Source organism: Alexandromys fortis, unplaced genomic scaffold (genome assembly GCF_014885135.2).
Source record: "Alexandromys fortis isolate MF-2015 unplaced genomic scaffold, M_Fortis_MF-2015_v1.1 scaffold_18, whole genome shotgun sequence".
Lineage (NCBI taxonomy): Eukaryota > Metazoa > Chordata > Mammalia > Rodentia > Cricetidae > Alexandromys > Alexandromys fortis.
This window is the reverse complement of record NW_026067897.1, coordinates 6,264,912-6,292,895: the sequence shown is the minus strand read 5'-3', so window position 1 is coordinate 6,292,895 and position 27,984 is coordinate 6,264,912. Positions and strand designations below refer to the sequence as shown.

Here is a 27,984-nt window from a genome sequence, read left to right as displayed (position 1 = left end):
AGAGACTGCATCCTCAAACTGCGAGCTGGAACAACCCATTCCTCCCCTAAGATGTCCTTGTCATCACAGGAAGAACTAACAGACAGCAAGTTTGGCTACTGAAAAATATAAATTCCTGTTCCAGGAATGTCCCCATAAGATTAAAGGACAAAACAAAGATATTGGGAACACGTATAATAGAAAGAGAATGTGAGAAAAAAACCAAGAGCCCAATAGTTGATGACGTATAAATAGACAATACATTAAAAAGTTAAAATATAAATAAGATATTCTATAAGATAGTTTGCTCAAAGGGAGGAAATCAAAACCCCAGTAAGGTGGCTGCTGAGGAAGGTCTGTGGTTGAGTGCTAACAACAACATCGAAACCTTGGGTTCTTCCAGAAAGGGATGTGGGGTTATATAGGGAGTGGATAAGAGGGAGGGGAAGGACAGAAGAAGACAGACAGACAGCAAGAAATTTCAGTTTACTGATCAGACAGGATTCTTTGTAGTATTAACAGCAAATTAAAGCATGAGCAGAGATAATTTTATTCAAGTTTTGGTGTTATTTCTTACTCTTACTAGTTTTAATATCTTAGCTGTGTATGACTCTGAACTGGGGGTCATTTCTTGCTTCTTCCTCATGGTTAACTTTCCTGATTAAGGACACAGTGAGTCTTTGGAAACGCGTGGTTTTCTTTCTTTGTTGTGTGCAAAATATGCTGCTCCTCTCTCTGACCCTCTGGCCCATCTGTTGGTGACAGAATTTCCGCAGGATTGTCTTCCTATTGCTGCAGTGTATGTTCTCTGGATTCAAAACTATACTGTATGTACATGATCATTAACATCTTATAAAGACTCACTAACTTTTGTCCTTACACACTTTTTTGCACAATGTTACACTTATTAAGCTCAAAGTAAAAATTCCATTTGCTTATTTTCTCATTTTGAATTCTATTTTGAACGCATTATCAAATTTGGTTTGTTAACTCTTCCTTAGTACACATTTCCAGTATCTGTTTTTTAACTCCCCCATTACTTGGTTTAAGTATGTGTTTTGTGAAGTAACCTGTAGGTGAAGTCTAAGGATGAAAATATTTTTTTGTGATTATAGACTGTTCACATTAAAACCATCAAATGCATTGTACATATATATACAAGGAATATAAAATGCACAAGGAATATGAACACAGAATGAAATCCATCCTCATTAATATTCAGGGAGTATAAAGTAAAATAATAATGAAACTAAGCTTTAATAAGAAGATTGCTAATGGATTTCTCTGTGAAAATACTGACAGTTTTTAGGTAAGGGTGATGTAGACTTCTCAGACATTGAGAATAAATACATGTAGACTTTCTGAACGTTATGGCTTCTTTTGAAAGATGGGAAATGTGTCTTCAGCACTTTTCAAGTAACCCTGAAGGATTTAAACCAGGTCAAGATTGGTCAATATCCACCTAAAATCAATTTGCTTTGATGAAGCTGATGATTGGGTCGGAAGCTGGTATGGTTGGCTTGGCCTGGCTGGATGTAGACTCTGGACCCATCTATTGTGGCGAGCAGTCAGGGCCAAGTGAGACTGTGTGGGAGAGGGGAGGAAAGTCAGGGTTAGATCTGGAGATCACAGAGGGGGCTGTTGGACAGATTGCAGAGTCACAGATGTTAGCAAGTAGTACTTTACCACACATAAAATGAAAAAAAAAAATCACAAGATTTTCGATATAGGGACAAGTGAATTAATTTCACTATCTATTTTTCTCAGATAAACCCATCCACTTGGAAAGCTTTCTTGATCTGATTGGAAGTGAAGCCAGACAAGGGAGCCCACATGTGGGAAATGTCTTGCAGTCCTCAGACTCCTGAGGCAATGTGGTGTTGAGCACATCTGAAGCAGGTAGAGAAAACACAAGCACACATAGAAGCATCTCACAATAAAACCCTGAAGGGAGATGCAGACAAAGCTGCCCAGCAGCTGAGCGATTTCCAGCAGCCCTCCTCACTCAGCAGGCTCCTCACTCAGACCTGGGTGGTGGAGTTTGCAATCTGGCTGAGATGTTCACACTTTCTTAATGAGCACTCCTGAGCAGCAAACATTTACTCGTGCAGCATAAAAGGCAAAGGAGAATCCGGGAACCATGTAATTTAAACTCAGAAGAAAGAGAGGAGAGAAGAGCATTCTTTTTTAGTTAACAACCTGAAGATAGCTAAACTCATGTAATTTTATAAATCTTAAGTATACGTTGTGAACCGAGATACAAATAGACTTTAGTGCCGGGTGGTGGCAGCGCACGCCTTTAATCCCAGCACTCGGGAGGCAGAGGCAGGCTGATCTCTGTGAGTTTGAGACCAGCCTGGTCTACAAGAGCTAGTTCCAGGACAAGCTCCAAAACCACAGAGAAACCCTGTCTCAAAAAACCAACAAAAAAAAAAATAGACTTTAGTATGAAAAACAAGGCCAAGAAGAATTACAACTTACCTGAAGTCCACATCACATACTAGATGGCCTAGTATAATGAGAGATGCCAGCACCCTCAAGAATCTTAACTGGCCATGTGTGCTGTCTTGGGAAATACGTGCTTTGGCATTTAAGTACATCACATTGTAATTATTCTGTTTCATGTATCTCAGCTATTAGCTTGCCAGTTCTTTGAGGGAAGGTACGTGTCCCTCACTTTATAATTGCTGTTTCTCAGAGCTCTAATTAGTTCCCAAATTGTACCTGAAGCTCCACAAAAGCTTGTTGAAAGAACAAGGCTGCAATTTAATGGAGAGCGTTTACATGGACCAGTCACAATCCTCCAGGTTTCTTTCCCCAAATATTCAAACCCATTGGAAAATGAAGTCATCCACCTAGGTAGAAAATCACCGGAAGTGGCTGCACTTACCACAAAACAGGGTTCAATTCATTGAGAGCTTCCGTGTTTAGTCACCAACAAGGGATATCACAAGGCCAGGATTGCACACACCCTCCCGACTTCATGTCTCCTCTGCAGCGTGGGTAACTTCATGACCCATGTGTCCAAGTCCTCCTGGGCCACCTGCTGTCCGGTATAATCATGGCCACTGTCATGTCTCAGAAGTGTCTCTATTTGGAAATTAGACATTATAGTCACTTCCTTTAACTATGTAACGTCTTTTACAACTCTGTGTTACTAAACCTACCTGCTGTTTTGAATTGTGGGAGATTCTGCTATACTTAAATGGTACTTTTCCCCACCTGGAAAACTTCATTATCTGGATAGATCTGAGGAAAGAGCTTTGAGCTGTGGGAGGTTGAGGCTTGTAGCTTTGGGAGATGACAGCCTTGGCTCCCTCAGGGTGTGGGGGGTGTCTTGTATTTCAGGGAGAGTCCAGAGGACCAAACCACTTTGAATCTGAGCCACCCTCTGTGATTGACATTTGAGCCCTTTGAAAAGGAAGAAGGATCCTGTTTCTCTTAGGTCTTGAACATGTTATTCTTCTACTCTGACTCCACCTGCTGCTGAAGGGGCCATAGAGGTAGGGACGGCAGCGACAGCCACTTCAGAGTGTCATAGATTTCAACCCCAGCTGTCCCTCTAAGATCTAGCAGTTCTATCTAACACATACTAGTTATTTATCACAGCTTCAGAGGACCAGGAGCCTGGGAGAGCTCGGGACTTCTGATGAGGCTGCAGTCTGGCCATAGTCGGCTCCAGGCCTGGGTGGACCCACTTTTGGGCTCATCTAGTACACCCACTTTTGGGCTCATCTAGTAGTCAACAGTAGGAGAAGGCGTTGCTTCTTGAGGCAGTGGGACAGTTCACCGGGCTCCTCACAGTATTATACCATTGTGTCTGTTTCCCTCCAGATGGAGTTGTCCAAGGGATAATTATCCATGGAGGAGAGAGAAAGCAGGAGCTGGCATCTTTTCTTACTAGCTCAGAAGTGGTATGTCATCCTTCCTTTCTTCTAATGGTTGCAGAGGCCAGCCTGGAGCCGTGTGAAATGAGACTGCACACACCGAGAGATGCAGGTCAGAGGGAAGGGCAAACCCTCTAATAGCAACAGTAAAAAGTGCTGGGAAAGTAGTGAGCTGTGATGGAGAGCGCAGAGGAGTGGAGACCTATATCCCTTTAGAGAAGCTGACTCGCTCCTTCAATCAGTGGTTCTCAACCTGTGGTCTCAACCCCTCTGGGGTTGTCTATCAGATATCCTGCATATCAGATATTTATGTTATGATTTGTAACAGTAGTGAAATTACAGCAGCAAAAGTTAATTTTATGGTTGGGGGTCACCACAATATAAGGAACTGTATTACGGATGGCAGCATTAGGAAGGTTGAGAACCACTGTCTTCTGTAAGTGAACTTGAAAAGGAGAGGAATGAACCCCCAGAAGACCCACAGAAGAGCTTTTGGACCTGGGCTAAGGCCCTCTGGCATGAGAGATTCAAAGACTCCAAGAAGCAAGAGGTCAGGCTTTCTAGAAGCAGGAGGAGGATGCAGCAGATGAACAATGGTGAGGGAGAACGGGTGGCTTGCAATACTGGAATGCCATGGAGGGCCGGGTCACAGAGGTCACACTGACTTAATAACAGTGTCACTTTCCCAGAGGTCAGAAGGGAGTCATCCAAAGACTTTTGATGGGGAATAAGCATTGCTTACATTTTGAAAAGCTTCCTGCCCTCTTTCCTGTCGAGGCGGAAGGAGAGCAGGTATAGAAGTAGGGAGACCAGTTTTAGGCTGTCTCAGTGGTTCATAGTCCAGGCAAGTGAAGGTAGGGCCAGACACACACTGACTGTGGAGATGAAGTATAGAGGAAAAATTAGATGTGGAGGAGAGATTTTAAAGATACATTGATGAGTTGAGATGATTCTTCGTGAGCGTGTGAGTGGACATGGTAAGGGCAGGGTCAAGTGTGGTTCTTCCTTTAATTCTCCAATGATTCTCCTTTGCTTTTGATGGAAAACAGTCAAAAGACAGAAAGGATTTGGCTGGGTAAATGAAGGTTAATGGACCAGGGGCTTGACAAAATTAAGAAACCTTTCTGGTCATTGCAGCTTTGAAATAGCAATTAAAATATAACAAACAAGAAAGTATTTCAGTAGATAAACTCAGGCTCTCAGAACTGGTTCGATAAATTTGGGAGTTACTAGAATAAATATTTAAAGCCACACATTGGATGAAATTCCATAAAAAGGAAGCAGAAAGGGTAGCAAAAGGCCCGAGAGTCCTGACCATTCTGAGAATAAATCCTGCAGTCAAAGAGAACAAAACAAAGAATGGAAGAATGAGAGGTGAGCAACAGGGTCCTGCAGGTGGGGAGCTGGTGATGCAGGAGTAGGAAGGATGGGGGTGGAGATAGGACAAAGAGTGTATAACCGTGTTAGAAAGTCTTTAGATGTGTTAATGAGGAGACAGCTGGTCATGTTGACAAAATGGGTTTGGGAAGTTTATGGCTGAAACCTTAGTGAATTCCAGAGTAAAAGAGATGTCTGGAAAAGTGCACATAGGACAGGTAGGTTCTTTATCTAGAACTTTTGCTGTAAAAGGAGATGAAGGATGTAGAAAAAAGGGGTCTCTGTGTGTGTGTGTCTGTGTATGTGTGCGCACGCGCATGCATGTGTGTGCATGTGCATATGTGTGATCCTTGTCACAGGAAGGAAAGTGTTACAGGGGACTGCTTGTTCGTCCTGGCTGCCCAGAACCAAAATAAACACACAGAAACTATATTAATTAAAACACTACTTAGCCCATTAGCTCTACCTTCTTGTTGACTAACTCTTACATCTTAATTTAACCCATCTCTACTAATCTGTTTATCACCACAAGGTTGTGGCTTACCAGCAGTTTCAGCGCATCTATCTCCACCAACAGCTCCATAGCATCTCCTGACTCCACCTTTCTTTCTCCCAGCATTCACTCCCCACCTACCTAAGTTCTGTCCTATCAATAGGCCAAGGCAGTTTCTTTATTCATTAATGATAATCACAGCACACAGAGGGGACTCCCACATCAAGAAAGTGAGAGCCAAGGGGAGAAAAGAATAAAACCTTGGTAATAGCCAAGACAAAGTAAATATTGGAAACAGAGTTTGAAAAGTAAACTTTCCTAGTTTCCCCTCCCCCACCCACCAATAACAAAACTTAAAGGTTGATTGAGCAGATTTCTTTAGGATGTGATGGTTTTCTCTTTGTTCACTTTGTAGTTTTCTCCCCAGCAGGCTGAGTTATTCATTCTGACTCATGCCTGGATGAAGGATTTTGAAAAATGACCTCGGCTGTGTGTGGAATAGCATCGCCTACACAACATCGAGATCTCATGATACTCCATTGGGAACACACAGGAACCAGCTACAGGACACAAATAAGATTCCATCCCTGTTCCCAGTGCCAGAGCCATGCTTATAGCAAAAGGCAGTGAGGGTGCGTTTCCATGGACCAGGGATGCTGAGTGTTCCTGCCACATGGGCAGTGGCCTCGCCCTCCTACACAAGGCTATGTTGATGCCTGTCAAGGCAATGGGAGAATTATCTTTAGGGCTCATTTGATGATCTGATTTTCTTCTTCTCACCCCGTCTCTTCATCCCTCCTCCTTCTCTGCACCCCTCTTTCTTCTTCTCCTTCCCTCCTTCCTTTGATGCATGTTCCTGGCACTCACGGTACGGACGGAGTGACAGCGCTGACGGCTGAAGTCATCTATTTATACCCAGAGCAAGCACAGAATAGGGAAGAGATTGCGCAAATGGACACGCACTGCGCATCCAAAAATACTTTGGCCTTAACAGAGGAGGAGGGAGGGTGCTCTGAGCCCTGACCTTCCCTTCCCTTGGCCGCCCCAGAGTTTCCCTTGGTCAGTGGGCAGGATGCTAACTTCTACTGGAGTATAAGCATGGTGTTAGATGCTCATTTTCTTATTTAGTCCTCTGCTAAGGTTCTGAGAGATAAGTATTATTATGCTTGTGTTATTGTTGTGGGGAATGTTGCTTGGCATGGTGCTGCACACTTCCTGTCATCCCAGCACTCAGTGGTGGAGTCAGAAAGGTCAAGAGGTTGAGTCCAGCCTGGGCTACATAGAGAGTTACAGGCCAGCTTGAGACATGGCGCAAATATGACTCAGAGAAGACACAAACAAAAATGAACAAAGAAAGCGGAAAAAAGGAGGAGGTGGATGAGAAAAGGGTAATTGTAAGAGCTACATTATGGAACTTTGCTGAATAATATTTTTTAGCTTTCATTGATTCTTTGTTGATTTCACATCATGCATTCCGATCCCACTTGTCTCCCCGTCCCCTTGCATCTGCCCTCTGCCCTTGCAACCTGCCCCAGAAAACAAAACCAAATAAAAAAAAAAAAACCCTGAAAACTAAAAACCAAACAAAATGAAACAAAACTAGATGAAACAAACCAAAAATGGGAAGAATGTTTCTGTGGAAGATCTAGTGTGGCCTGCTGAGTCACACAGTGTACCCTTTTAGTCCATTCATCCTGACTTACAAGTAAGTGTTCATTGCCGTGAGTCATCGGTCTGGCTCACGGCCTCTGGTTTCTGCTCCACCACCAGTAATGAGCTCTCACTGGGGCTCCTCTTGGATATCCTGTTGTCCTGTGTCATGGAGATGCTGCTGCTCAGGATCTGTAGGTTTGTCCCCTTCATCTGCTCCAACAGTTCACAGATGAGGTGGTGTTGGGGTGGGCCTACTCATACATAGCCCTGGTTCTGGGCCTGGGTGGTAGCTTGGTTGGTCAGCTTTTCCTCATTGCCACTACGCAGGTGAGCTCTCCAGCACTGCCCAGGCTATATCACCCAATGCAGTCTGCAGCAAGGTGCAGGGTCCCCAGATTCAAGTCACCCACACTCATGTCACAGGGCCAGTGTGACTGTTTTGTCCAGGCAATGTGCTGAGCTCTCCCTGTCAATTGCTATAGGGACATAGGAGGGAGGCATGGTGTCAGCTCTCCTCAATGCCCTCAGGGTTGGATCGCCTGCATCCCTGACTACAGAATCAGCGCTAGTGTGCGGAACAGGTGAGGTGCACTCTCGGAACCCAGGACCAGCTCTCTGGCCTGCTGCGGGTAGCAAGGGGAGGAGGGGGGAGGGCATCTTTCCCTCACCTATGCCACCGCATGGCACATGGAGCCGGTGGAGTCGGCTCTGTGGTTCTCATGCCCTTAGAGCTGGCTCACCTGCATCCCTGACTACAGGTTCAACTCTAGTGTGCTACCTGAATAATATTTCTTAGTATTTATTTATGTTCTCTTTTTTTAAAGTGAAGAATGTAATAAACAACAGTGTAATGGGAATCCAAGTCTATCAGCTTGGCAGTGAGTTGTGTCTTATGAGAACCTCTTTCCCTTTTCCTACAATACTATGCCCAAGTCAAAGAAAGAGGCTTACTTTAAGCAGAAGAGTGATTGAGGTTGAGGTGTTGTTTCCATGCCCTTTGCTTCTAGTTTCCTCCCTCCCTCCCTCCTTTTCTCCTTTCCTCCCTTTCTTCCTTCCCCTTTCCTTTCTTCCTTTCTTTTTTCCTTCTTCCTTCCTTCCTTCCTTTTTTTTCTTTCTTTTTCAAAATAAGGTTTTCCTGTCCTGGAACTCACTCTGTAGACCAGGCTGGCCTTGAACTCACAGAGATCTGCAGAGCTCCAGTTCCATCTGCCTCCCAAGAGCCGGGATGACAGGTGTGCTGCACCACCGCCAGGTGGTTTCTAGTTTCTTCAGTCAGTATCCTCCTCCGCTGTAGACTCACGGATTGTTCTGCCTTTTTAAGTCTGACCCTACAGAAGTCATAAGAACTCCTCAAAGGGATTTTAATTTCGCAATAGTCTGGGGTGTGGGCAGGGGTGGAAGCCTCTCCTGGACCCTGGACGCAGCCTTTAACATAAGGGAAGCCATGGAGGAAGAGAGCTTGACATGACTGAGCAATTGGATTCAGCTTCACCTGGAATGTGCTGTGGGGCATCTAGTCAGTCTTCAATAGCTTTAAGGATTTGAGGTTGCCTCACTCGGGGAGGGCCGTCTCAGGAGTGACAGGACACAGCAAATAAGGCCTTCCATCCATCTTTGGCTTACATTCTAAAACTCATATCTACGTCCTGATGTTTGTGTAGACGAGAAAGATTTGATTTAACACACATAGCTGATACTAACCCAGGAAATGACTCGAATCATTGGACCATTGCTTAGAAGATAAGCCTAACAGGAAACTAGTTCTAGTTTCTAGTTTCTTGCACTTGGGACTGTACACTGTTATATAAAAGTAGGTTTACTGAGATTCACCTGCCAGGCAAGATCTACTAACTGGTGCAGTCACGTGGCATGGCTGGATTAGAGACCTAGTAACGCTAACCTGGCTCAAAAGCCCATTTCTGGGGAGGACACAGGCTCTTGCGGGGAACGGCCGACTGTGGTTTTGCTAAATGAACATGTCCAAATGCCTCCTAAGTGTTTATGCAGAGTTTGTGCTGATGGATTAGTGCTACTTCCTGGCCTGGCTAAGGAAGTTTCTCTTCATAGTGGGCAGCAGTCAGGGCAGGGCCTCACACCAGGTCAAAGTGCTGAGGGAAAGTCACTGCTGAGTGCTCACCACTAATTGCGACATCTGTGTGGATCCCTGCAGGACCTGGAAACCGTTGTGAAAGAAGGGCAAAAAGAATGGAGACGCTAGATGACAGAGAGGAGCTCCATGCAATGGTATCTTCTGGAAATGACACGCTGTTACACGCATGGACTTACAGAAGCTGTGGTTACTTGTACATGCATTGCATGGGATCAACTGTTCAGCCTCAGTGGGGGAAGGGTACACGAGACCTAACCTCCAGCTGAGGGCATATGGGTACTTAATGGCTGCTGGAAGAGGGGGAGTCATGGGCATAGCTCCTGTTAAGTTGCCCACGATCCAATAAATAATCCTTCACCCGTGTGCATAGGGACAACCTGAACTAGACTTAATGAGTTATTCAAAGAAAAACAAGACCACAGGAGGAAGATGTAAAACAGACACAGAAAAAGAACAGAAGACAACCCAGTCCTACAAATGATTCAGTGAGTGTGGATCTCGGTAAGCAGGAAGTCCATGCAGTGTCTCACCCTCCTAAGGAACACAAGCCTCAGAAGGTGAGGCAGCCATCTGGTCCTCTGGCTACCAGGAAGCATGCTGCAGTTACGTAGTGAATGTGAACATTAAACAAGAGGAACACTCCCCCAGAGGATGGCTCTAATTATTTTCTCAAATTGTATATATTTGCACTCAACTCTGACTTTGTCCATAAAATGAAATGCAAGCTTTTAATGATTTCCTTACTCCTCTGAAACCACTCACTTTTTACTCAGGTTTCAGAGTGGTAGTGTTCCAATATCCTCTGGTGAGGGTCAGGGCGGATCATACAGAACCTGTGCCACCCAGCAGACAGAGCTTGTGATCTTTCTGTGTCCTGAAAACTCCAGGCTCTGTTTGTGGTATGGGGATGAAAAGAGGATTGAGACTGATTAAAATATGATGCACCAATGAAAAATGAAATGTTTGACTCTCCTGAAGAAGTGGTATTGGAGCCTTGCAGTGTGGATGGATTTCTTTCAAAGCTGACAGGCTCCTTTAAGCATGTACCTAGATGAGGCACACACACATGAGGGTGTTGAGGAGAACAAGTTCATTTAAAAAGTGTTTTATTACTCCCTCTCTTCCCTCATGTGCGTGTGTGTGTGAGTGTGTGTGTGTGTGTGTAAAATATGTGTACAGGTGTTTGTATGAGCCTCAGCACAAGTGTTGATGTCAGAAAAAAGTCTGTGGGACCCTTTCTTTCCTTCCAGAAGCATCTGATGACAGCATTCCGTGCTCCCAATCAATCCATAAATTAGCTAACGCAGATAGCAGCTGCAACAAACAGCCCTTGAGTCTTGGTGGTTTACTCTCACAAGGAGTTTTTTTCTAACTCATACCCCAGCATGATGTGGATCAGCTGGGGGAGGTGGCGAGGAGTTCTGGACTCTATGATGTCATTTAAGTGCCCAGACTCACACTCTTTGTAGAGGCTCTCCTGTTACCTCAGGTTCTTAAGGGAGCAGGTCAGATGTTTATATCAACTCAAAGAGCAAACCTAAACCTAGGGTTAGGTACTATGGGCATAAAGATGAATATCTCTTATTTTTAATCCTGACAAGGGGAAATGATTTTAAACAGCACCTAAATTAGAGACTGCCGAGAGGGACGAAATAGCATGGCCTGACAAACTTCGTTATCTTCCAACAAAATTTCATAGTTTTCTGCTCTTGCTCACTGCGGATGTTCCTTGTTGTGAATGAATGAGGCTCTCAGTGCTGTTAGACTCTGGCTGGTTTTGCCATGGATGCACACCTACAATACAGTTCAATTTGTAGAGCGCGCAGGCGCACTGAGAGAAGAATGCAAAAGACCACAGTGAAGCAGAACAGCTAGGGAAAATCAAGGCAGTACCAGTCATCAAGTGTGCTCTTCCGAGTTTTGGACAGGCTTGAGTGGAGGTAAGTGCCATCACTTTGAGTGGCCTCTGCTGCAGGTAGCAGCTCCCGTGCGGCTTCTGCACAGGTGTCTGACTGCTGCTGTAGAGGAACAAGGGTGCTTGCTGAGCGGCTTAGGCAAGCACAGTGTGGACGTGAGCAGGAGAGGAACTTGAACCCATACGTGCTGTTTTCCAAAGCACACCGACCTCTTGGGCTAAAGCATTTTAGTTCTGATGGGTCCTGTGCTATAGCTCAAAAGTGTATCACCAACACTGCCCTTGAAACATGAGATTCTTCTTAATTAACATCCTCATGAACCTTATCACCAGGTTCAATGCGATTTTTTTCTTTATATACTCACTCTTTTGCCTGAGGCTGCCTACAGGAGGCCATGCCCCAACTTTCCCATAAAAATGACTTCCACATTCCACACCCCAATTACTCTGACGGGCCTGCCCAAGATGCCTATAAACCCTACTACAGTCTACACCACCTTCTGACTAATATTCGACATGTGTTTTTGATCACTGAATCAGATTTTCTAAAGTCAAGATAGCTTTCCACGTGCAGTTTGAACAAACATATAAACCTTTGTTATTTATATACATGGTTCAAAAAAGAAAAAAAGTAACACATGAGGCCAGTTACCGAACAGGCATTGGACTTGGACCCAAGCAAGCTCAGCTCTCAGTCCAATCACTTATTCTCAGGGTGACATTCGAAGGTTGGATAATCGTTTGGTCTCAATTTCTTGATTTATAGTTACCCCCAGGGCTATTGTGGAACCCAAGCAACCTGCAGGCCAATGACTAACATATCGAGGTGCAAGTGATTAGGAGATAATCTTGACCTTGTCTTTATTAGGTGCTTTTAGGGACCACAAAATAAATACATTCAGGTCGAAGTCTTCTTGGGAATGGTTTTGGTTACAAGTGACAGAATCTTAAATCTTAAATTGATTTAAATGTTACAAGAAATATATTGGTTGATTTAACTAGAAATTCCAGATGTAAAGGCTTGATTTGATCCAAAGGTTTAAAATATGACCAGGGTTGCAGATCCCGGCCTTCCAGCTTCTCTTGGTTCTTCCCGTCCTCATTCTTGGGCTGTCTACTTCATGTCACAGGGTCGTCAGCTACTCTAGGACTGCAGTCCCTGCATTCTGGTACAGAGGTTTGAGGGGATCATTTTTCCTCTCCAACACATCAAACTACAGTGGTGAACTCCCCTTGGGTTAGACTGCTTGAGAACATGGGTCCATCCCCAAACATATCATGATAGCAAACACAGTCTGATCCTTGGATTGACTTGAAACCATCAAAGACAACTTCTGGAGGCAAGGAGTGGAGTGAAAAATTCTCAAGCAACAAATCTGTGGAATTTCTTATTTTATTAGCGAGGGAGCATGGAGACCATCTATTGGCACACTGAATCCTCTACTTTCTTATGCCACACTCAGTTTCCTTCTATACCTATTTAAAATTGCATGCCCATCTACACCAAGTGTGTTTCTTCTGCAGCAGCAGGCATCCCAGGTCTCATCTGAGATCCACATCCAGGAAGTGGCTGATGAGTTCCTCCTTCCTCGGAGGCGGTTTCCAGCTGGAGCTCCTCAGATGCTGCTCTTACAGCTAAATGAGATTATCTACTCTTTGGAAGAGCTTGTGATGCCCCTCAGCATCCAACCTCCCTGTCTTCCCTTTCATAACAGAACTTCTGAGTTTTAATGGATAGCCCATGGCTGAATTTTCCTTACAACTAGTCCTTGAATAGGGGAAGCCATAAGTCTGATCTTTCAACAAGGCCATGCCAGTAAAAGCCACATGTGCAGCTCCCTGAGATATCTATCTTGGTCCCCTACTTACTTTCTCTTTCCTGCCTGGCAGTGAGCATACCCTGTAGTGTGGTCAATCAGGCAGTAGGTCATAACAGCCAGGACAGTGGTTCTGGACAAGCGTTCAGAGAAGGTATTAAAAGTATTAGTCATGCTTGTTTTAAGATCCGATTCCATGTCTGTTGATTCAGAAGGTGTGGCAGAGTCCCCACAACTTCTTGTTGCTGCTGTTCTTTTGAGAAATGTTTTACTCTGTACCCTTGTTAGGTCTTGAACTTATGACATGCCTCCTGCTTCAGCCTCCTAAGTACTGGGATTATGAGTATGAGTCACCATGTTAAAACAACAAAATATTCAGGACATTCTCAAATATGCTTATGCTTGCGAGTCTCTCCTGGGTTTTTTTGTTGCTTCATGTGTCCTAACACTTAGCTGTGACTTTGATCGTCACTATATTGGAAGGAAGGCATGGGGCACGCATACTCTAACACCCTAACCAGATGTCTTGGACAGATGCCTCACAGTTAAGATTTTTGTGGTTTTTGAAGTAGATGGTTTCCAGGTTGAGATAGCCTGCACTAATGGATGGTGTGGTAATAAAACAAAGGCTGTGGCTTTCTGACTGACCTGGAGAGACATGCCTATTTGTCTTCACTGCCCAGCGTGGTACCCACCAGCCACACACAGTCACTGAGATGGTACAGCTGGTTTAAATTGAGAAAAGGTATAAGTTGGTACCCCAAAGCAAAAATGTATCAATTATATTTCACACCGATTACATGTTAAAACAATATTTTGTGGATATAATAAGTTACGAGAAACATTAAAGTTAATCTCAGCAGTTTATGATTAGGCTACTAGAGAATTTTCTGTCAAATGGTGATGGCATCACATTGCTTGGATGCATCTCAAGGCACGAAAGAGGAGAACCGACTCCTGTCTTTGTCAGTGCTCTGAATTTCAGGTCTTTCGTTGTGACATTTTCCTCCTCAAAACCAGTAAACATGGAGTAGGAGAGGGTAAGTTTATGTTATCTTACTGTATCCTTTATATGCAACATAACCCTAATAGTGGGATGTCCCAGGCGGTTCAGTGAGCTCCTTTCTTTCCCCCATTGTCTTTGGGTCACCCGAGATGGACATTTATATGTATGCCCTTTCAGAGAAACACATGTCCTAGAAGCCCTTTTTGGAGGTGCAGATTGGGGGAAGGGCTGAATATTGCCTCGGGGGTTGTGTAATCACTGTTTATGTCAGCCAGGCTTGGGTTTCTTGGGCTGACCCAAATTCTTTCAAAATTCAGAAGGTTTCTGTCTATTTTCCTCCCATCAATCCCATGATCTGGTAATCAAAGCCAGAGTTCTTGTCTAGCCGCCACTGAGTTTGGGAATTCTTTCTTAGCAAGAGACTTCTGAGCTCTGTCCTGCCAAGAGAGCCAGGGACAGACCCTTGGCCAGAATCCAGCTGTCCATTGGCTGTTCTGCAGCCTCAAGGAGCAACCAGCCTGAGGGTGCTTCCCTGCAGGGACTCTGGGCATTTCATGTCGAAGGAGCAGATTGTCTGGTGTGGAAGCAGCTCCAGCAGTAGAAGTAGAAAGAAGTGTCTCATGGTGGGGTCAGTGTGATGGTCAACACTTTCATGGAAGCTGCGGTTTCTTCTGCCAAGGGGCCATGCGTCAATAGACACAAGCCATTTCTATCCTGAAGATGGATCCAGTTTCCAAAGATAGATCCAGGTTGCATCAGACCTGGCTGTGTAGCCAGGGTAGGATCTGGTAATGAGAACAGGTTGGCCTGCTATGACCCACCCAAGAGCCCTTTTTGGGGGCACATGCATACTATGCTGCTGTCTGTATGCAGCACACCCCATTTCCAGGCTGCTTTTCAGGCTCTACACCTCTGGCTCATGAAACAGACAGAATAACGTTCCCCACCTCCCCAGATTTGCACATAGAATTTCTGGTAGAATAATCTTATTATTCTTTATAAAAGCTTTGGGGATAACAAAATCAATTTTCCCAAGCTGGGAATTATTCTTAAGTGGACTTTGAAAAACAGTTTAATCTTTCTGTCATTTAGGCTGAAGAATTCACACATTTCTGGAATTTTTTTTTCTGAGGTTACTAGGAAGCCAGATTGAGGCGTGGTGGCCTTTGTGTTTTTCTTTATAAAACTTTGATGTCAGAGGACACTGGATGATCTCGCTTGTGTTCCCATGTATCGTCCACATGGATATTTCTAGGAAAAAAGAAGTAATGCCATGGTAGAACAAAGAGGACAGAACATTCTTTGAAGCAAATGGGCCCAGACTGAGAAACACAGGGACAGCTGTGATACAGAGATGCCATCTTTCCTATGGTTCAGGCCGCTGGGGCATCAATTTTGTAGGAGATTTTCAGACTGATTCCTAATGGGAACAACACACAGTCGCTGGAACACCCATCACTACCCCAGGAACAGTAACATGAGAGCTGTCACTTTGAATACTCTCAAATGAGAAGAAAGGTGACAGATTCAACTCTGCAAAGATGTGGAAAATGAGTCCTCCTCATGACGTCATTGAGATTTCACATAAGGGCATCTGAGTGATTAGAGTTGCTTGCTATATATACACCGAGCTTAAGGCTCACTTTGAGAATAACTGTGACTGGATTCTTAGCATCCAGCTTAAGAGACTGGTACCATGAGACTCTTCATAATTTCTGGAACATCAGCAGTGATCCGGTCCTAATTAACATTCTGGGACCCGAGTTCAACCAACCTCTTTGGAAACTGTGAAGAGCGGATATTGTTTCAGGTACCCTGTGCCTCTAGTATAGCTGGTGTCATATTGTGTGTGCTGTATTTTGGGAATGGCTCATTCCTTGTCTCTTGCTTTCCTGCTAAGAGAATGGTACTTATTCCCCAGTCTGAAGATTTTCTCTGTATCACATACAAGGGCAAACACTTCCTTCAGATGGTAAACTATTTGACTTTTATGGCTGAACAAGACCAGAAACTCCCACCATCCCATAAATGTAGCTGCTTTGGAAAACCCACTCCCAGGTACCTCCCCTCTTTTCAATCCACTGTCCTCTATGATGGACAGCTGGCAGCTCTTTTCTTTTTCTTTCGTAGAGCAACAGATTAATCCAGGACCTTGTGCAGGTTAAACAGACTCTCTACCTCTGAGACACACTGCCAGCCTTTCTCCAGTAGGTTTTCCTTAAATTCCAGCTTAAGAGGAAATCTGCTCAAACAGTCTGAAATACAAACTTCAAAAGGATTCTACCTTCTCTTCAAGAAGGGACTGGCAGACTGGGTCATCCTACGTAGTATGTCACTGAGCCACAGCGATTAAATGGGGCACCTAGTCTAAGAAGAGATAAGGATCAAGCAAGGCTGATACTCATAGTCTAGCGAGGCTGAGGAAAGAGGGCTTTCATGCCAACTAAAAGCCAGTATCTTTAAAATAAAGTAGTGATGCCTCTGGTCTGCAGGTTCACAGCCAGTTACTTAGCTGAGGAATTAGCAAGCAGGCTTCCAGGGCAGACGATTCTGTACCTCTCTTGTGGAGTTTCTAACTCTCTGAAAGCTATTACTGTATAATACTTCCCAAGAGTCGCACTAGAGCATCTGTAGGCTGGGACAGACCCTACCTGAGACAGTCCCTGATCGAGGGTCCCTGTGACTGATATTTGAGGGAAGGGCCCATGAGCCTGATGGCAGATTGGCTAGTGGTGTGCCAGGTCTGGTTTATACCGGCTTATAAGAGTCAAGTTGGTGTGTCCCTTGCCACGTCTATGCTCAGGGATGAAATGTCAGTTGCTTGAAACTGACCTTGGCTCGGGTGAGAATATTGACACCATGGAAATTGGCAAGCACTAAAAACTCATTGATCCCACTTTTCTCCAGGGATGCTGCTTGCTAGCTGGCCACTGGTTAGAACATCTTCCTCCTCCCCACTGAACCATTGAGCAAAAGTCCAAGGCACACTACTTATGGAGTTCAGTTTTGTATGCGCCTCAAAGGGCTTTTCTTGTCATTATATGATTTGAATACAACAACAGCTTGTTCATTTGTAGGGCAATTCTCATTATCCTTCTTAAGTAAGGGATGACCCCCAACTTGGAGATCTACACAATGAAAGAAGAGTGGAATGGGGGCTAAAAGACATAGCTGATGCTTCTTACTCTTACTAATGCCAATGGGATTCGCTGAGTCTCCCTGACCACACAGGATGGGGAAATTCAGCAGACAGCCATAAAGGAAAACACAAATCACTGAAGGTAACAAGTCATTGGTTTTCCGTACTTTGGTTCTGACGTGGGCCTACTGGGGAAGATCCCATCCCATCAATCACTGTGATGTAAGAGAATGCAGAGCCCCTTTCTTAGGGGGAAGTGCTATTATCTTCACAGCTATGGTGGGGATCGAAGAGCTATGTGTGCAGTGCCTGGCACTGGAGCTGTCCTTCTCTTTCTGCTCTGTCAAGTTCAGCGAATCACCTTACCTTCTCGCTGGCCAGCTTTTCTTACATACAATGGGTTCATAAGGGTTGCCATGAGGGTCAAAAGAGCATCAAAGGAGATTGCTATCCAGAACAGGGAGCATGACGGTCCTTGACTTATGAACACTCATGCAGGTTATATACACTGCCCCTGGCTTTCAGATTTCAAGTTACTGCTTATCATAAAGTTTATTCCAAGCTATGATTCATACCTATATTTTCCTTAAAATAACATTAAGGGTCTTTACTCTAAATATGCCTGTGTATGTGTAAATATAAATATATTTATTATATATAATATATATATATATATATTACAAATGTTCTGAAGGTCTTCTGGTGTCGCAGGAGATTTTTCCGAGAAAAGACCAGCAGTTTTTAATTCTCCTCTGTTTGTTGTACATTCCATGCTGCTTCTCAGACCCAAATTAAATCTGGCAGCAGCAGGCAATCATAGAGTTTTCATGTAATTCAATAATTTATCACAAAGAATATTCATTTATAAACAATGACTTGTTTTGGAATGATAGCAGCTGTCAGTTCGGAGGCCTTGTTTCTCCCCTCTGGGACAGAAGTCTGGCTTCCCCTTCAGTTAAATCATGCAGGGTCGCTGGGTTGGGAGTCTGAGACTGAACGCACTTTACAATGTGTTTATGTTTTGGTATGCACATTATTTCATTTTTACTTTGTGGCCATGAAATCCGTGTTGCCAGATGCCTAGAGTGCCTCTGTACATGGACAGGAAATAATCGAGTTCAGAGCTGTGATTGCCCCTGCAAACACTTGGAACAGAAGTTCAGACAGGACCCTGCGCCGTGATAGACACACGAAGGTCCTGGTACTCCTCTCTGCTGTCGCTTAAGTTTGCTTCACTGAGAAAGAATCCTGGATCCTTTGCTTCTTGGAAAACCTATTGCCAGGATGATTTGTGCGTCTGAATGTTGTGATGTTTCTCTCCAGTGTCTTGGGAAATGTAGTGTTTTGTGTTTTGGAGAAGATGACCCTGCCTACCGGGGATGGAGCACTTGCTTCCTACGTGACTGCTTGATACCTTGGGCTTCTTCACGACTTTCATTTCACCAAAGGCCACTGACTTCTTTCGGAGCTCTGAATGCTGTCATGAGAGCTTGGGAAGCTGTGGAGTAAATAGAAGGGAGAACTCGCTCGGGTACCAAAGGCCTCCCACTTCTAGATGTCATTTTCATTGCCTGTGACATTTTCACTGAAGTTTCGTTTTTGCAAGTTTTATCAAGTTGACCTCCCTGTAAACACTTGCTACCTATGTCAGTTAGAATACTATGTTATGGTCTATTAGTGGTGGATTGGAGGTTGAATTGTATTCTTCTTCTCCTCCCAAATATGCTGGCATCCTAACCCTCAGATCTTGTGAATACGGCCTTAGTTAGACATGAGGCCTTTATTTATGTAATTGAATGAGAATGAAGTCATTAGTGTGGGCCTGATCCAATGCGATTGATGTCTTCATGGAAAGAGGAAAACTTTGACACAGACACATAAGAAAAATCTCATGTGATGTCAGAGCAAGAGACAGCAGGATTGCAGCTGCAAGGCACACCATTGCGTGGTAGCCGTGGTGAAGAGCAAGGAAGACACAAGGTGGAGCTTCTTTTTGGGTGTCCTGGACATTTCCTATCCCTGATTATAAGTGGATTCTAGACTTAGTATTCAGAAACATAAAACAATACATTTCTATTGCTTTAAGACACTACATCTCCCGTATCAGAATCTGTATTAGTTCTCTAAGGTAACTCTAACAAAAGGCCTTGAACCGGGTAAGAGACTTTTCCAGGGCCTCTTTGATGTGCCTCCAGGACCAGAAAAGTTTGGTTTTTCATTCCTTTGACTCATGCCTTTTAATGCTTCTTCCTGTATCTACCGTTCTCCCCTTAACATCTTACAGCATTCTTCCCAACACTCCGCTGTTGGAACTCTGAGCACACCACCACCACCACCACTCTAAGGTGGTGAGCTTGGGCCTTTTACCAAGGTCCCCTTGCTTTGTGCCTTCTTCCCCACACACTGATCCTTTCCTTACTAAAATCAATCATTTCATTAGATAAATTTCCCACTGGGGTGATGGCTCCTTTTAAGGGCTGTGCTTTCCTTATCCATGCACCTTCTCTGGAATTTTCTCAAGAACACAAACTCCTCTCACATCTTGCCGGGCCTGTGGGGAGGACAGTATCAGGAAGCTCTCTGACATCTTTTATAGGGCACAAAAGTGGTGAAAGGTTTTCATTCCGTCTCACAAATGAGACTATAAGTCAGGGAAGAAAGAACTGCTTTCTCTAGTAATTTCTCATAAGCAGTAATGCTTTAAGCTCTACCATTTTTGCCCAGCCAGATTTTATCTTAGGAGAAGGGATTCTTTTTGCAGTTGAGAGATTATATATGATGTCTGGTAAGCAGATTGTCTTAAGAGCTTGCCTTTTTGAGCAGATAGACTTTATTCTATATATACACACCCTTTCTTTCAGGAGCATCATACAAGCAGAATAGGAGAGATGCCTTAAGTCTGTTCATCTTGCCATAGAGGCAGTGAGCCCCCTTCATTTGATCTGCATGAATGCAATGAGCGGTCCATGAGATCTTCATGGCACAAAGACACACGGAGAGTTTCCACTCCTCTTTCTCCTTAGATAAAAACCGGCAGCTGTTTTTGTTTCCCTCCTGAAGTTTTGACTTAATTTAAAATGGTTAGACTGAAGTCAGCTCTTTGAGATGAGGAGAGAGTGTGTGACAGAGAGGGTGGGAGGGAGGGAGAGAGACCTGGCACTCGTGAGAGAATATGAATCTGGAATCTGGAAGAATGTGGAACGTTTGAAACTTGATAGGGCTACTTCTGGTGTTAGGGTACCTCAGTGTTTATAACAGCCATGCACCATTTATTTTGGCTAAAGTCATACACAGCCTCTTACACAGGCAGACACACACACACACACACACACACACACACACACACACACTTAGGGAGGTCAGACAAGGAGCATAGCACTTGGAGCATACAGCTCTCTGCCTGTACCAAGGTCCACGTGTGGAAATGCCAACAGGATGACATCACCAGCAGACCCATTTTAAGTAGCTGCTCAGTGTATTTCTTCAGGATGTCCAGGAAGCCTGGCAAGCGGGAATGTTTGCGGGAGAAAGGGATTGGATTGTTCCTTGACTGGCGTGGCTAACAGGGCACAGGAAAGAACAGATGGGCTTGTCCTTTCTCAGTCACAGTCATCATAATTGCCACCCTTAGCGTTGTTCATGGGTGATTTTGTGTTCCAGGCACTCAGATTGTCTTGTCTTATCCAGTGGTCCCAACAACCCTCTGGGGGCATGTTTTATTCTTCATTTCTGTTTTCTGGAGGAAAGAGCTTAATCTTGAGCTTAGTGCACGCCTGGTCCATAGCTCTCCCTTGCCAAATGTGTTGACTATATGATGGAAAGGAAAAATAAATGATTAAGATCACACAGTAATTGACTGAGGCCACATTTATGTTCCCCTGTGTGGTATTTTCAATTATGCAAATTCATGTACTTTGAACAGAATTTTGAATAGAAATAGCATAATTGGAGCTGACCTGCCCAAGTGAGATTCAAGAATTCATGAATCGTAGCATTCAAATGCTGTTTTTGGCAGAATAAAGGAAGGAGGGCAGAAGCTGACTGAGGTTAAGAGTAGAGCCATCAGAGTAGGGATATGAACAGGCAGGAAGGGTCCCTAGGGCAGTCTGTGGGGAGAGCCTTGAGCATGAATGAAAGTTCTTGAGTATGGATGAGGTAAGGATTAGAGAACTGGAGGCTTACTGCATACGAACATAAGGAAAGGGTTAGCTGACTAAGGGCAATGCTGGACCAGAGGACGTCAAGGGATCGGCGATAACAATCTTGGATCTTTTCTTCTTTTCCTTGGAGGAAATTGCGATGACTACATCTAATGGGTCAGTTCTTCAACCTCACGTCCTATTTTAGACCCACATGGGTTGTCAGGGCAATAGGAGTCTGATTCCAAAGGGGTCCTGTCGCAGTGGTTCATCTGAAGATGGCCACTGTTGACTATGGATACAGTTTGTGTGTCACTGTGCGCATAAACTGCTCTCTGAAAAGCAGCTGCTCTTGGAGCCAGTGGAAAACCTCTCGTGAGCAGGAAAATGTAAGCCATGTGCCTGCACTTCCTGCCCAGTTGCTGTCCTCATCTAAGGCACGACCTGCCCTTTAAAATACTAGGAGCGAGGAGTTTGCACACAGGGACCAAGTGTTGTGTGACCTAGGAACATGGAGTCAGCCACTTCTCCAGGAAGCAATTTTCAGTTCCTATCTGCTTCTTACTTTGTTGCTTCTCTACTGCCAGGTAGGAAGTGACCATAGCCAGAGAACAACATCACCTTTCAGGTGTGATCCCCATGGTCAATGAAGCTCTCTGGGTCCTCCATCATCTAAGAAGCAGTGGATAGAAGGTCACGATTATTTATCTATTACCTACCCATTACATCAGTAAAAACAGATAAAGGAAACCTGAGCAGGTTTTGCTACTGGATACTGGCAATTGCCTGGCAATTGTCCATCCTTTTATATTTTTCTGTTTTGTTCTGTTTTTCACAACTATAATCCAGTTTTGCTCATGCTACTTAAGGAGAGTTGCCCTATTTTCATCTTCAGACATAAGACTCCATAATATAAATCTCCAATGGGAGTCGAGGCTGTCAGTGAGGACTTCAGGCACAAGCATCTGGTCTAACGCTGATCTGTAAAAGGGGTGGTAGAGTCTCTAGGACAAATTCTTTTTTTGTCTTGAGGAAACGGGACATAAGTCAGTATCTCTCCTTTCATGGCCTGTGAAATGAAGTGCGTGATCCTTGATTGTTAGCTGCTGCCTGCCACCTGATTATCAGAGGGGAATTCACATTCAGGTTAAAGCCATCAAATAGAAGAGGGCAGAGATTCATAGAAAAATGCAGCCTCCTATACCAGGAACAGAGCTATTAACCTCAATCTTTAGTTATTCAGCCACAGTAAGCCCTTGACATTTGGAATTATTTGAGTTGGTTTTCTTGAAAGCATCTGGACCAATAAGCCATAAAAATATCATAAAGAGGGAAGGATGAAGATACAACTAGATTGGAAAATAGCTGGAAAGACAGGCAGAAAGATAGACAGACAGACAGACAGATAGATGATAAATAGATAGATAGATGATAGATAGATGATAGATAGATGATAGATAGATGATAGATAGATAGATAGATAGATAGATAGATAGATAGATAGATAGATAGATAGATAGACAGATGCAACAAATAGCCTATAAGGTAAAGAGGGGTTATGAAAAGGAAGATGAAAAAGAATGAAGCAAAGCTGTCTTTGCCTTGCATGGCTACTTCATCAGAAGTGCTTGTAGTTCACTTTATACTGCGTTTTCTTTAATCTGTGGTTGTAGTTATAAAGGGCTGGTGTCAGCATTTCTTTTGCCCAATAGATCATGGTCAAAGATTTGTCTAAATATATGTGTACTTTCTGTTTTAAGGTCAAATGGTAGTTAAGACTGGAGGTCAACCATGCATGCTAGAAGAAACATCGCATTGCTCTACAGTTTCTGAGGTCCCCTTCATCATCTAAATAAATATTGAAGACTTGGCCTAAATTACAGGACTTAAATAGCTTCATACAGACTGGATTTTTTTTTAAAGTCACTGTTCGGGGCTGTCCTTATCTCTTCAGCTGTAGGTGTTTGAATTACTTGTAGTGTCGTGTACTGATCACTCGGGTAGCCATATTGATAGTCTCATCTGATGGTTTGGACTAGGGCATGCATCTGGGAGACAGTGACTGAGAGCTGAAGTGTGAACAGAGCTGAAGATCCTCCTCAAGTAGTGATGACCTAGCTTAGAACCAAATATCTCAAGGTACAGAATGAGCACAACACAGTTTAGCCTCAGGCTATAAACATTGTGCTGGAGTGCTGGGTATTGTCCCAACCACCTCCATGATTTTGCCAGTGGTTCCTAAACACACACACACACACACACACACACACACACACACATACACACACACACAGGCAAGTAGGGAAGAAAGAGTATTATATTTATGTAATTGCTACTTCCTAAGTGTGTCTTACTAGAAATTTGTGCTTGCAAAAAGTGCACTTTAGCTACTAGAACTTCTAAGTATCCATTTTTATGAATTTGCTTTACATAACATGAAGATCTGATACAAATTCATAAAAATGGATACTTAGAAAAGAGGCACATGGAGGTGCCATCTTGCATGTTAAAAAGTGACCCAGGAAGCCGCAGTACTAGCCATAACATGTGTTGAGCCTGTAAGCACAGACATCTCCAGTTATTTTTGGCTGCAGCAGATACGATGTCAGAATGCTATGTTCTTGAGGGTATACATATGAGGACCCTATCCAGGATTCTAGGTGTCCCCAAAGAGACTGGAGCGATTAGACTCCAAGCCAGTAGAGCACACTGAGAATACAGTCATTTAGGTGTCATTATTATAGAGCTGACCCTGACGTTACTTCTATAATAAGTGGTGCTGGGGAATCAGACTTACGTTTGAATCATTGGGCTGGGGAGACTACTCAGGAGATAAAGCACTTTGCAATGCAAGTGTGAGCTCTAGAGTTGAGAACCCCAGATCACACATATAAGGAACATGATGCAGCAGTCCACCTGGAATCCCAGGGTACAGGAAGTAGGGGCAAAGGACTCCCCAAAGGAAGTTAACAGGCTAGACCACCCTAAACAGCAAGCCACAGGTTCAGCAACAGACCTGCCTTGATGTATAAGGTGATGAGTATTTAAAAAGATATATATTATTCTTAAACCTTCCTACGCATATGCACACATATGCACGTTCAACTGCAGACATGAAGACATGCATACATACATGCCTATTCACCGCATACACATATGGAAAAGTCACCAACTTCCATACATCCTTATTGGCAGCAAATCCCGCGCAGCATAGCTCACAGTTCTCAACTTAGTACTGTTTGTGAAGTTAGCATGTGACCCTGAGAGGTCATTTTCTTGGGAATATGTCAGCCCATCTTATTCTAGAGGTGGAGTTCCACTGTAGTTTTATGCAGCCCAGGACTTACTCTAAAGGGGGGGGGGGCAGCATGGAGAACTGAATGTAATTCAATGGGCTAAATATTGCTGATGTAGCAGTCTGGAATAAGAGATTCCAACAAGATTATGCATTATTTTAAGTTTTGGGAGACAATTTCTCAGTATGTGTCTCAGAATGGCCATGAACTCGTTACAATCCTCCTGCCTCAGCCTCTTAGGTTCAGAGATTTATAAGCATATACCAACCTGGCTAGCAATGGACTCTTTAAAATGAAAGCTAGTTTTGGAGTTGATAGGGTGTAGGCTACATGTATTTTGAGGGACAAGCTGGGTGAAGGGTTTACTATTTGATTCTTTTCTGGGCTAAAGGAAGAGCATTCATTGACCTAGGTATAGTTTTGTGGGTTGCAATTGGTAAGACTCTGGGGACTGGCATTATGCCAGCGTCTACATTGTGACCATACCAGGTACTCCCACACTTGTTCAAGCTTCAAGCAGACCTAGCTTCCTTCCCCAACCACTTGTAAGTGCCCCCACCACTGGGAACAAAGCTGCTTGGGGAAGAGTGGAGAACTTGCAGAGCTCAAGTTCCTCCCCCTGTTTTTGAGAGCTCCTTCCCCTCATTTTTCTTCTCTTTGTTGACAGGCAGATAAAGCCCAGCACAGTGAAAGTCTTCGAAGGAATTCATTCAGTTCAACACTCTCAAGTCAGTTAGCTGGTCTAACTACAGAAATGGGAAGCGTGCCTGCAGTCCAAATTAATGCCACAGAACGTGTTTATCACAAGGAAGGGGTGCATATAGTTGCATGAATGTGCGCACGGGCAATCATACACACTTCTGCTTGCACACCATAAGAACAAGCGCTTACTCAAGTCTGCATTGTCAATGATGAGAGAAGCTTTTTTAAAGTCCACAGTAGACTGTAGCACCCAAGGTTTGAAGGTTCCTTCTTCACCCCAGAGGGAAGAGCATGCCATGTCCAAACACTACTTAACATTCAGGGAAGAAAGGTTCAACAGGGCACACCAATAAGGAACCCATGGGACTTGTCAACCCTGACCAAAGGAGAGTTGATGAGTTAAGGGTAATGAATCAGAAACAGATGGATGATATTTTTCTTCAAACACACATGGATTTTGAAATTAAAAGAGCCAAAGGGTGTTGTGAACAAAACATTACTATAAACGACTCGGGCTCTGTTGGACTCTATGGAATTGTTCATTGAACACAGAGTTCAGGTTTTATCATTAATAGATAACAGATATAATCACACATAATCACATAAGCCACTAGCAGAAATAATCCTAGTAAGTTGCTCTATTTGTGACAAGGATGAAAAGTTATCTCAAAAAGTGGTAGGGGCGCATAGCCCAAAGTGGGCTTGATCTCGGGACCTGATGAAGCTGAGGTGCTCTCCTCACCCCACTCCCTTCCTAGAACCCATGCAGACCACTAAGAAGCAATGCTTCAATATTCTACTTTGCTCTCTGTTTCGTTTGCTGTACCTCCTTTACTAATTGAAAACTGACAATAAAAATACCCCCAACCACAAATATCTACAAGAAAATAAAGATATTTGGACATATTGAAATACTTTGGGTTTTATGAGCTCTAATAAGGTTAATCAAGAATTTGGAAAGAATCTTTGTTTCACGGTGGACTCAACAAAACAGTGAGCTGGGACCTGCAGTGTCTGGCCAGAGTGTGTGTGTGTGTGTGTGTGTGTGTGTGTGTGTGTGTGTGTGTGTGTCATGCATGTGTGTGTGTGCATGCAGTGGGAGGAGGTGATGTGGGAGCCAGGACCTGAAAATTTGCTGGCCAGTCTGTTTAACTGTGCTTCTCCTGCTTCCCACACTGATGCAATTCCTGGGCAATGTGGATACTTTCTGTTGCTTGGCCATCAGGTCAGTCTTCTGTCTGTCACTGGGGTTCTCAAAGCTGTGATTGCTCAGCGAGTTGGTTTTCTGAGAAGTTTTCTCTTTATTGGAGAAATGTCCTCCAACTCATTTATTCAGGAATGTTATAAATCTTCACAACAGGGGAAAGCAAAGTCGAGCTCCCATAAGGGTGTCTCCAGTAGGAGGCAGGTTCCTTATGGTTTCCTAGGGAATAAGGGAGGCTCTCACAGCTAATGGAGTCTGCACCCTGAAGTCCTCCCTCCTAGTAACTAGGCTCTGGGGCACCCAGTCAGGTGCAGCTGCTGCGAAGCCTCCACAGACATTAGGGAGGCTGCTTGCATTTTTAGCACTTCCTACCCCTTTCCTGAAGTTTCTCTTTTTTTCCTCCTAATTTCTTCCATGATCTTTTCCATAATGTCCCAGTGATTGTCTCACAAAGGTCGTGACCTGATGCCCTTTCTCAGTTCCCTGACCTTTTTCCTCTCCTCCTTCTGCGTGTGTTCACGTCTGTGAGCTCACACTCCTGTGGCTTGGCAGGTCCCCACGAGACAGCATCCCATAAGACACCCAGGAAGTGATGAGGACTGGAGGCGTCATAGTCTCATCGGGCTGCATCCCATTTCCTCCACAGGGTGCTTGTATGTAAGGATAATCCCGAGTTCCCCACTAGTGCACCTAAGGGTGGATGGACCCCTCCATTCTGTCTTGCAGATCCCTTACTTCCAGGACTCCCATTCAGTAGGGAAGGGCTCTGGAGCCCCAGGAGGATCTGTGCTAAGACAGACTTTAGCTTGTTCTGGGCTCTGTGGATACCAACGCCCATCTTTAGGATTATTGCAAGAAAAAAACAAAGGAACTACAACAGTCTAGCACAGTGCCAGACATACCACAAACCCAAGTTCCTTTCTATTCTTTCGGTCTCTCCGTTATGACTACGGGCTATAAGCTAGTCTTAGAGACTGTCCTTGCCAGGCTCCGGGATTGCACTACCTGCTCCACGTAAGAATTGCTTCCTTATTGGCAGCAGAAACCTGGGCTTCTCCACTTCTCCAGCAACTCCCAGCTTACCTGAGTTATGTTTTGGCAACCGGGTGCTCTTTAATTGGTGAGGATGAGGGTCTTCTCACACATGCTCACACTTGTGTACTGAGTCCTGGTCTGCACGCCGTGGCTCTTGCCGTGTTTCTCCTGGCCAGGCGAGAGGAAGACTTAAGCATGCCCTTCCCTCCCTGGGACAGCTGGCTTTGTCCCC

General features: G+C 44.2%; 1 long non-coding RNA gene across 1 annotated transcript; it reads right to left on the bottom strand.

Moving 5' to 3' along the window:
• Positions 1 to 589: 589 nt before the first annotated feature.
• On the bottom strand, positions 590 to 27,984 carry LOC126486721 (uncharacterized). The gene is made up of 3 exons (XR_007588184.1): positions 27,801 to 27,984; positions 2,870 to 3,069; positions 590 to 1,563 (listed from the first exon to the last, which is right to left on the bottom strand). It is a non-coding gene; the product is annotated as an uncharacterized lncRNA (long non-coding RNA).